The sequence below is a fragment of the Oncorhynchus tshawytscha genome, linkage group LG10 (genome assembly GCF_018296145.1).
Source record: "Oncorhynchus tshawytscha isolate Ot180627B linkage group LG10, Otsh_v2.0, whole genome shotgun sequence".
In the NCBI taxonomy this organism is placed as follows: Eukaryota; Metazoa; Chordata; class Actinopteri; order Salmoniformes; family Salmonidae; genus Oncorhynchus; species Oncorhynchus tshawytscha.
Genome location: NC_056438.1, coordinates 82,357,750 through 82,367,647, shown reverse-complemented (window position 1 = coordinate 82,367,647; position 9,898 = coordinate 82,357,750). Strand labels below are relative to the sequence as shown.

The window sequence follows — 9,898 nt, the reverse complement described above, 5'->3', positions numbered from 1 at the left end:
GTTGTAGGCCTGCTGTGCTTCCTGGGGGTCTGTGAAAGGTGTCAGGAGAAAAGGCTGGCAGCCATACCCCCTGTCTCCCAGCAACACACCAGAGAATTCACCTGTCAACACAAAATCTCATCATTACTACCTCATAAACACAGTGATATTCTTGACACAGCCATGATGGTTATAAATAGGGGTTGTGTGGCTTACCTTGTGATAGGCACTGATAGATTTCAGAGGCCCGAAAGATTCTGGAGTCATGGACTGAGCCAGGCCATTTTGCCACAACATTGCTGATCACACAGTCAGCATTGCAGACCATCTGAAATCATAAGATGAGGAATATTACACCAATCAATGCACATCACTGGCAATGCAGAGTGTTCGTCAATGGACAATATCAAAAAGTTATGTTCACCTGAACATTAATGCTGTGAAAGGATTTCCTATTCACAAAATCGGCCTCATGGGCACCTGAGGGGGCTTTTATCCTTATGTGTGTGCAGTCCACTGCACCAATGACATTGGGGAAACCTGTCACACAAAGTAATGAGTATCCTACTATGTGTTAACAGTTGTCCTGTAATTTGTAGATCCTCTTACCTGCAATCCTATAGAACTCCTCTTTGATGTCACAGAGTCTTCTGTGGCCAGGGAAGGAGATGAAGACATCTGCTAATGCTTTGATAGCCAGACACACACTCCTTATTGTGCGGCAAATTGTGGCCTTGTTCAGCTGTTCTGCATCCCCCACTGAGTACAGGAAGGCTCCACTAGCAAAAAGCGCAAGGCCACACAAACCATTTGCTCCACACTCAGTGCATGGCTCCGTGCAGTGCGGTGCTTAATCCTGGGACCCAGTAGTCTGCATAGATACCTGATGCCATCTGCAGAAAACCTGTATCTTTCATATAGATGGTCATCAGGGAAGGCCAGTGGGTCCAACCGGTCCCTGAAGACCCTTTCTCGCCTGAAGGCTCTCCTCAGCACAAGTGCTTCTTCATCCACCACATCTCGCACGAATGGGCATGCCATTGTCAGAGCAGAAAGGAACACACAATTTTGGGCCTTCATATAGGCTAGTGGCCACACCTGGTGCTGGGGGGTGGGCAAAGAGGGCGATGCCTTATAACGATGACTTGGTTGTACTGATTGCTGGGAAAATAAAAAAACCTTAGAAAGATGCCACCGTCCTGTGTGCTCACAATAAGAGCTCATATGTCATGGCTCACTTGACTTTACGAGAATATACCTAATTTTTATTTTGAGCTGTGTCATCTTCTTGGAGCTGGGGAGGAAAGAAAAATAATGATTAATACATTTGTGTTACAGTTAGCATACAGTGTACATTGAAGGCATATCTCACCTCCCTCTCAAGTTTTTTTATTTCAAGGTCCAGTTTCCTAATTGTCCTCTTTTTTATTTCGAACTCCAGTGCAAGATTTTCCATCTTTTTCTTCTTGTACTGAATGTCTATGTCTGCCAGTTCTATTTGGCGCCGGAGGTGGTTGCCATACAACTTTCTGATAGCTTGTGAGCTCTGTGAACACAATACAATTAGCGCAGCTGGAATTTGGCAGGATGTGGTGTCCTTTTATTAATACGCACTATGTTGCCAGGCTGGTTTTCCCACTGTATAGCATCTGGGTCCTGTAAAAGAAATTAGATTTTTTGATTTTGATGAAGACTCCTCACCATTGTAGAGTAAATAGTACTTTCACAGTCTTAACATGATACCTCATGCCTTCTGGAATCCAGAGAGATGGTCTCCTCCTCATCATCGTCTCCATCATGTGCTGTTGCTGCTGCACTGGGGCCTTCACCCTATCACATTTAATCGGATTCATATTGAAGCTAGTAGACAAGACATGCCAGGCCTACAGTATGCCTTTGATGGAGTACTCACTGGATCAGCATCGTCTGGTGCTTGTGCTGGTGGCTCTAACAGGAACACAGTGCTGCCAGACACTGCAAGGCAATAGGTAAACCAAAGTCAGACAGTCCAAATTGATTCAATATGAATGTGGTTGTATCCCATGTAGAGATGGAAGGACATACCTTGAATGAAGCGGGTGGCATCTTGGGAGGAACCTATGCTCGTCTCTTTCCCCCAGGGATCCCCTCTAAGACGGGCCTGCCTTTATTTAGCTCCAAGGCCATGTCCTCTGCTGGGGTAAGGTCAGCCTTTGGTGACCCACCACCCGTGCCTTGTCTGTGGGTATTCTTTTTCACTGCTAAAACAGTACAGACAATGTGTGAGCAGGCACCTTCTGGGTACAATATATGCTTGTGCTTTGTTAAATATTAGTCAGGGACCATACCATTCTGCAGAATGTTCTTGTATTTGATTTTGACCTGCTGCCATGTCCGTTTTGGCCCGTTCATGTTTAATCTACACACACACACACACACACACACACACACACACACACACACACACACACACACTTAATGGAGTCACACTGCAAAAAATTACTTGGTATTTTTGTCTTGTTTTCAGTAAAAATATCAAAAAATGTATCATAGCTTTATACAGTGTGATGGAGTTACTTTACACAATTTCACTCATATCTGCAGTGCATTTCAATAAAAAATTTAACCGTTTCATAATTACAGTACAACTGCATTTTTGGAGATGTGAATTAAATATTTGAATTGTAATTGTGATGTTTCAGCGGAGCGGTGAGTGTGTAATTGTGCACTACTTACGCATTCAGGCGGTCTGCAATACTTTGCCACGCTTTTTCTCTTTGCTTTATCACTGTGGCGGTGTTGCCTTTCTTCTTAATTATATCTTTTACCTCCTCGTATGCCTCCATGAGGATTTGTGCTTCCGACGGGGAAAAGTACGCGGCTCTAGTTGCCATGGTAAATCAGTTAATCTGTGATCTGTGGCGGGGTCTATTTGAGTGAGCCGTGAGCGCGCACCTATCCAGGATTGGTTTCACCTGGCTTAATGAATCCGTGTCTGCTCATCCTGGCTTGGTCTTTGTGCAACCAATTAAGCCTGGACGCACATGTTTTGGCTTCATTGAGCTCAGCTGAGTCATTTATCCCGGATGTCTTAATTCTACTTTTGTGCAACAGGCCCCTGCACACTGTTTTACGACATATCTGTGCTGTTTCGTCTTTCGCGAATAAATAAACCCTCAAATCTCCGTGCAATAAACGCTAGTGGGCGTGGCGTTTGGCCGCAGCGATGTTGATGAGTCGTCCGGCTGGTGTTTTATGTGTTCAGGGAAGGGGTGTTTATTATTTTGAGACAAATCTCTGCCGATGGCAGAACTGTGTCTTTCCAGTAGGTGGCGACATACACAAATCATTCCACTAATGACGTCCCAAAATCTAGCTACTGTTCAAAGCAAGTTGTATTTGTTACATGAGCCCGAATACAACAGGTGTAGACCTTACAGTGAAATGCTGAATACAACAGGTGTAGACCTCACAGTGAAATGCAGGGGGTACCGGTACAGAGTCAATGTGGAGGCTGTATACAGGGTATTACGGTACAGAGTCAATGTGGAAGCTATATACAGGGGGCACCGGTACAGAGTCAATGTGGAGGCTATATACAGGGGGTACCGGTACAGAGTCAATGTGGAAGCTATATACAGGGGGTACCGGTACAGAGTCAATGTGGAGGCTATATACAGGGGTACCGGTACAGAGTCAATGTGGAAGCTATATACAGGGGGTACCGGTACAGAGTCAATGTGGAGGCTATATACAGGGGGTACCGGTACAGAGTCAATGTGGAGGCTATATACAGGGTGTTACGGTACAGAGTCAATGTGGAGGCTATATACAGGGTGTTACGGTACAGAGTCAATGTGGAGGCTATATACAGGGGGTACCGGTACAGAGTCAATGTGGAGGCTATATACAGGGGGTACCGGTACAGAGTCAATGTGGAGGCTATATACAGGGGTACCGGTACAGAGTCAATGTGCGGGGGCACCGGTTAGTCGTAGTAATTGAGATAATATGTACATGCACTTAGGGTTGTTAATGTGGCTATGCATAGATAATAACAGAGACTAGTAGCAGTGTAGGGTGGGGGCTTTCCTTGACACCGCCTTCCTTCGTTAGGGCCTTCCTCTGACACCGCCTTCCTTCTTTAGGGCCTTCCTCTGACACCGCCTTCCTTCTTTAGGGCCTTCCTCTGACACCGCCTTCCTTCTTTAGGGCCTTCCTCTGACACCGCCTTCCTTCGTTAGGGCCTTCCTCTGACACCGCCTTCCTTCTTTAGGGCCTTCCTCTGACACCGCCTTCCTTCGTTAGGGCCTTCCTCTGACACCGCCTTCCTTCTTTAGGGCCTTCCTCTGACACCGGCTTCCTTCTTTAGGGCCTTCCTCTGACACCGCCTTCCTTCGTTAGGGCCTTCCTCTGACACCGCCTTCCTTCTTTAGGGCCTTCCTCTGACACCGCCTTCCTTCTTTAGGGCCTTCCTCTGACACCGCCTTCCTTCGTTAGGGCCTTCCTCTGACACCGCCTGGTCCTGGATGGCAGGAAGCTTTTGTATTTTATTTCACCTTTATTTAACCATACAGTCAATGATACAGTAGAAAAATGAGTCTATATACGATGTGAGCAAATGAGGTGAGATAAGAGAGGTAAAGGCAAAAAAAGGCCATGGTGGCGAAGTAAATACAATATAGCAAGTTAAAAAAATATTTAAAAAATAAACACTGGAATGGTAGCTAAATAAATAAATACAATAGGGGAAGAGGTAGTTGTTTGGGCTAAATTATAGATAGGCTATGTACAGGTGCAGTAATCTGTGAGATGCTCTGACAGCTGGTGCTTAAAGATAGTGAGGAAGATAAGTGTTTCCAGTTTCAGAGATTTTTGTAGTTCGTTCCAGTCATTGGCAGCAGAGAACTGGAAGGAGAGGCGGCCAAAGTAAGAATTGGTTTTGGGGGTGACCAGAGAGATATACCTGCCGGAGAGCGTGCTACAGGTGGGTGCTGCTATGGTGACCAGCGAGCTGAGATAAGGGGGGACTTTACCTAGCAGGGTCTTGTAGATGACCTGGAGCCAGTGGGTTTGGCGACGAGTATGAAGCGAGGGCCAGCCAACGAGAGCGTACAGGTCGCAGTGGTGGGTAGCTTGCCCCTGGTATTGTACTCCTGTTGCTGTTATAGTGGGTTCAACCAGACGTTGCTATTATAGTGGGTTCAACCAGACATTGCTGTTATAGTGGGTTCAACCAGACGTTGCTGTTATCGTGGGTTCAACCAGACGTTGCTGTTATCGTGGGTTTAACCAGACGTTGCTGTTATAGTGGGTTCAACCAGACGTTGTGCTCCTGGATGCATCTGTCACATACTGAGTTGTTAGATTGCCTACCTTCCCCTACAATAGAAACCCTGGTTCGAATCCAGGCTGTATCACAACCGGCTGTGATTGGGAGTCCCATAGGGCGGTGCATAATTGGCCTAGCGTTGTCCGGTTTTGTCCGGTCTAGGCCGCTACTTGATGGCTTCTGGCCCTTTCACACCTAAAGAGCACCGTAGGCTGGACCTGCTCACTATGATGACTACAATTACAAATGGCTGCCTAATGGGGAGTTTTATGGCTGGGGGAAAGGTTTGTGTCAGGCTTGACAATGGTTCAGATTTGACTCAGTGGTTCAGTTTGTATATATTAGAAGTCCGTGAGGACATTGGGGAATGATTATTTTATCAATTCAAAGTTGCCCACATTATCTGGACTCTGACTTGACAATATTGTTGATCAAGACAGGAATATTTTGATCACATTCATCTTCATGCATCGGGTTTTTAACGGTATCGTAAAGGGAGTCTATATTTCTCCTCCTCCTGACCCCTGAGTGGCTGGTTTCTGTTATCTTGAAGAGCTGCCCAGCCCCGCCACGCCTCACTGATTTGTGTCTCTTCGTTCTGCCTAAACTACTGGTCCAGCCAGCCGTCTCCAGTCCAACTAACTGCTTAGTTCCTGGATCATGTTAAAAAGGACGCTGTATCTGTAAGGCGCCCGACTGTCTGCGGCGTTGTGGCTGAGAAACTGACGCCCTCCGACTGCACGGTTATTATAGACGGCATAGTTTCATCCTGGACGTTGTGGGGAAAGCGGCGGTGTTGGATTTAAAGGGGGGTACAGCCGTCAATCAAACGGAAGGATTCGAACCATTGTAACGGTAAATATGAATAATCTCGTTTTGACTCTTGTGGCGTATGCTACTTGATGAATCGGTGTTGTGTGCGTGCGAGGAAAACGTTAGGTAGCGGTTTTAGGGATCGTTTTTGTGCCGAGGTAGAGAAAGGTAGGTTAAATCTACTGTTAGTGCAGTGTAATTAACGAAATGACTCTAACTTGTGGTTTTCAGTGTAATTAACGAAATGACTCTAACTTGTGGTTTTCAGTGTAATTAACGAAATGACTCTAACTTATGGTTTTCAGTGTAATTAACGAAATGACTCTAACTTATGGTTTTCAGTGTAATTAACGAAATGACTCTAACTTATGGTTTTCAGTGTAATTAACACAATTTCTAACTTATGGTTTTCAACAACGGTCTTTTCCTCTGTCCGTTGTGACAAAAAATGACGTTAGTCAAACAACTCCTGTTAGAAAAGAATGCATGTCAACTTAGGACAGATGTTTTCCTGTAGGCAACTACAATATATTGAAATGATGAAAACACAACATATTTGAGGTCATCACAGCTAAGAAATGATTACTTGTTAAAGGCAACATTATTATCGATGTGTTGCAGCACGATTGGATTTCAAAACAATCCTGTTTGAGTTATTGAACTTATATATAACCTTTTATCTTTCCCCTATAAAGGTTGTCAAAGATCTTTTTTTTTTGTCTCTTGTTATAGAAAATTCAAATTCACCACGTTATTTTAGCACCATCAAAGCTGTCTGTGTTCTGTCTGTAAGTCCAATGTGCCTTCAGACTGTACTATATTCTGTCTAACTGTACACCCCCTGTCTGTCAGGTATATGTCTATAGACCTGTCTGTCTGGTATATGTCTATAGACCCGTCTGTCTGTCTGGTATATGTCTATAGACACCCCTGTCTGTCTGTTATATGTCTATAGACCTGTCTGTCTGGTATATGTCTATAGACCCGTCTGTCTGTCTGGTATATGTCTATAGACCCGTCTGTCTGTCTGGTATATGTCTATAGACCCGTCTGTCTGTCTGGTATATGTCTATAGACCTGTCTGTCTGTCTGGTATATGTCTATAGACCTGTCTGTCTGTCTGGTATATGTCTATAGCCTGTCTGTCTGGTATATGTCTATAGACCCGTCTGTCTGTCTGGTATATGTCTATAGACCTGTCTGTCTGTCTGGTATATGTCTATAGACCCGTCTGTCTGTCTGGTATATGTCTATAGACCTGTCTGTCTGTCTGGTATATGTCTATAGACCCGTCTGTCTGTCTGGTATATGTCTATAGACCTGTCTGTCTGTCTGGTATATGTCTATAGACCCGTCTGTCTGTCTGGTATATGTCTATAGACCCGTCTGTCTGTCTGGTATATGTCTATAGACCTGTCTGTCTGGTATATGTCTATAGACCTGTCTGTCTGTCTGGTATATGTCTATAGACCCGTCTGTCTGTCTGGTATATGTCTATAGACCCGTCTGTCTGTCTGGTATATGTCTATAGACCCGTCTGTCTGTCTGGTATATGTCTATAGACCCGTCTGTCTGTCTGGTATATGTCTATAGACCCGTCTGTCTGTCTGGTATATGTCTATAGACACCCCTGTCTGTCTGTCTGGTATATGTCTATAGACACCCCTGTCTGTCTGTCTGGTATATGTCTATAGACCCGTCTGTCTGTCTGGTATATGTCTATAGACCCGTCTGTCTGTCTGGTATATGTCTATAGACCTGTCTGTCTGTCTGGTATATGTCTATAGACACCCCTGTCTGTCTGTCTGGTATATGTCTATAGACCTGTCTGTCTGTCTGGTATACAGTGCCTTGCGAAAGTATTGGGCCCCCTTGAACTTTGCGACCTTTTGCCACATTTCAGGCTTCAAACATAAAGATATAAAACTGTATTTTTTTTGAAGAATAAACAACAAGTGGGACACAATCATGAAGTGGAACGACATTTATTGGATATTTCAAACTTTTTTAACAAATCAAAAACTGAAAAATTGGGCGTGCAAAATTATTCAGCCCCCTTAAGTTAATACTTTGTAGCGCCACCTTTTGCTGCGATTACAGCTGTAAGTCGCTTGGGGTATGTCTCTATCAGTTTTGCACATCGAGAGACTGAAATTTTTTCCCATTCCTCCTTGCAAAACAGCTCGAGCTCAGTGAGGTTGGATGGAGAGCATTTGTGAACAGCAGTTTTCAGTTCTTTCCACAGATTCTCGATTGGATTCAGGTCTGGACTTTGACTTGGCCATTCTAACACCTGGATATGTTTATTTTTGAACCATTCCATTGTAGATTTTGCTTTATGTTTTGGATCATTGTCTTGTTGGAAGACAAATCTCCGTCCCAGTCTCAGGTCTTTTGCAGACTCCATCAGGTTTTCTTCCAGAATGGTCCTGTATTTGGCTCCATCCATCTTCCCATCAATTTTAACCATCTTCCCTGTCCCTGCTGAAGAAAAGCAGGCCCAAACCATGATGCTGCCACCACCATGTTTGACAGTGGGGATGGTGTGTTCAGGGTGATGAGCTGTGTTGCTTTTACGCCAAACATAACGTTTTGCATTGTTGCCAAAAAGTTCAATTTTGGTTTCATCTGACCAGAGCACCTTCTTCCACATGTTTGGTGTGTCTCCCAGGTGGCTTGTGGCAAACTTTAAACAACACTTTTTATGGATATCTTTAAGAAATGGCTTTCTTCTTGCCACTCTTCCATAAAGGCCAGATTTGTGCAATATACGACGGATTGTTGTCCTATGGACAGAGTCTCCCACCTCAGCTGTAGATCTCTGCAGTTCATCCAGAATGATCATGGGCCTCTTGGCTGCATCTCTGATCAGTCTTCTCCTTGTATGAGCTGAAAGTTTAGAGGGACGGCCAGGTCTTGGTAGATTTGCAGTGGTCTGATACTCCTTCCATTTCAATATTATCGCTTGCACAGTGCTCCTTGGGATGTTTAAAGCTTGGGAAATCTTTGTGTATCCAAATCCAGCTTTAAACTTCTTCACAACAGTATCTCGGACCTGCCTGGTGTGTTCCTTGTTCTTCATGATGCTCTCTGCGCTTTTAACGGACCTCTGAGACTATCACAGTGCAGGTGCATTTATACGGAGACTTGATTACACACAGGTGGATTGTATTTATCATCATTAGTCATTATCATCATTTAGGTCAACATTGGATCATTCAGAGATCCTCACTGAACTTCTGGAGAGGGGTTTGCTGAACTGAAAGTAAAGGGGCTGAATAATTTTGCACGCCCAATTTTTCAGTTTTTGATTTGTTAAAAAAGTTTGAAATATCCAATAAATGTCGTTCCACTTCATGATTGTGTCCCACTTGTTGTTGATTCTTCACAAAAAAATACAGTTTTATATCTTTATGTTTGAAGCCTGAAATGTGGCAAAAGGTCGCAAAGTTCAAGGGGGCCGAATACTTTCGCAAGGCACTGTATGTCTATAGACCTGTCTGTCTGGTATATGTCTATAGACCTGTCTGTCTGTCTGGTATATGTCTATAGACCCGTCTGTCTGTCTGGTATATGTCTATAGACCCGTCTGTCTGTCTGGTATATGTCTATAGACCCGTCTGTCTGTCTGGTATATGTCTATAGACCCGTCTGTCTGTCTGGTATATGTCTATAGACCCTGTCTGTCTGTCTGGTATATGTCTATAGACCCGTCTGTCTGTCTGGTATATGTCTATAGACCCGTCTGTCTGTCTGGTATATGTCTATAGACCCGTCTGTCTGTCTGGTATATGT

The 9,898-nt window shown here is 44.3% G+C and overlaps 1 protein-coding gene across 1 annotated transcript in view; it reads left to right on the top strand.

Moving 5' to 3' along the window:
• The first annotated feature begins 5,887 nt into the window (after window positions 1-5,887).
• The window catches only part of LOC112236168 (twisted gastrulation protein homolog 1-A), a 33,210-nt gene continuing 29,199 nt past the window's right edge, over window positions 5,888-9,898 (top strand). Inside the window, exon 1 of the mRNA XM_042329202.1 lies at window positions 5,888-6,145. The gene's annotated coding sequence lies outside the window, so the exon portion shown is untranslated. The remainder of the gene's footprint in view (window positions 6,146-9,898) is intronic.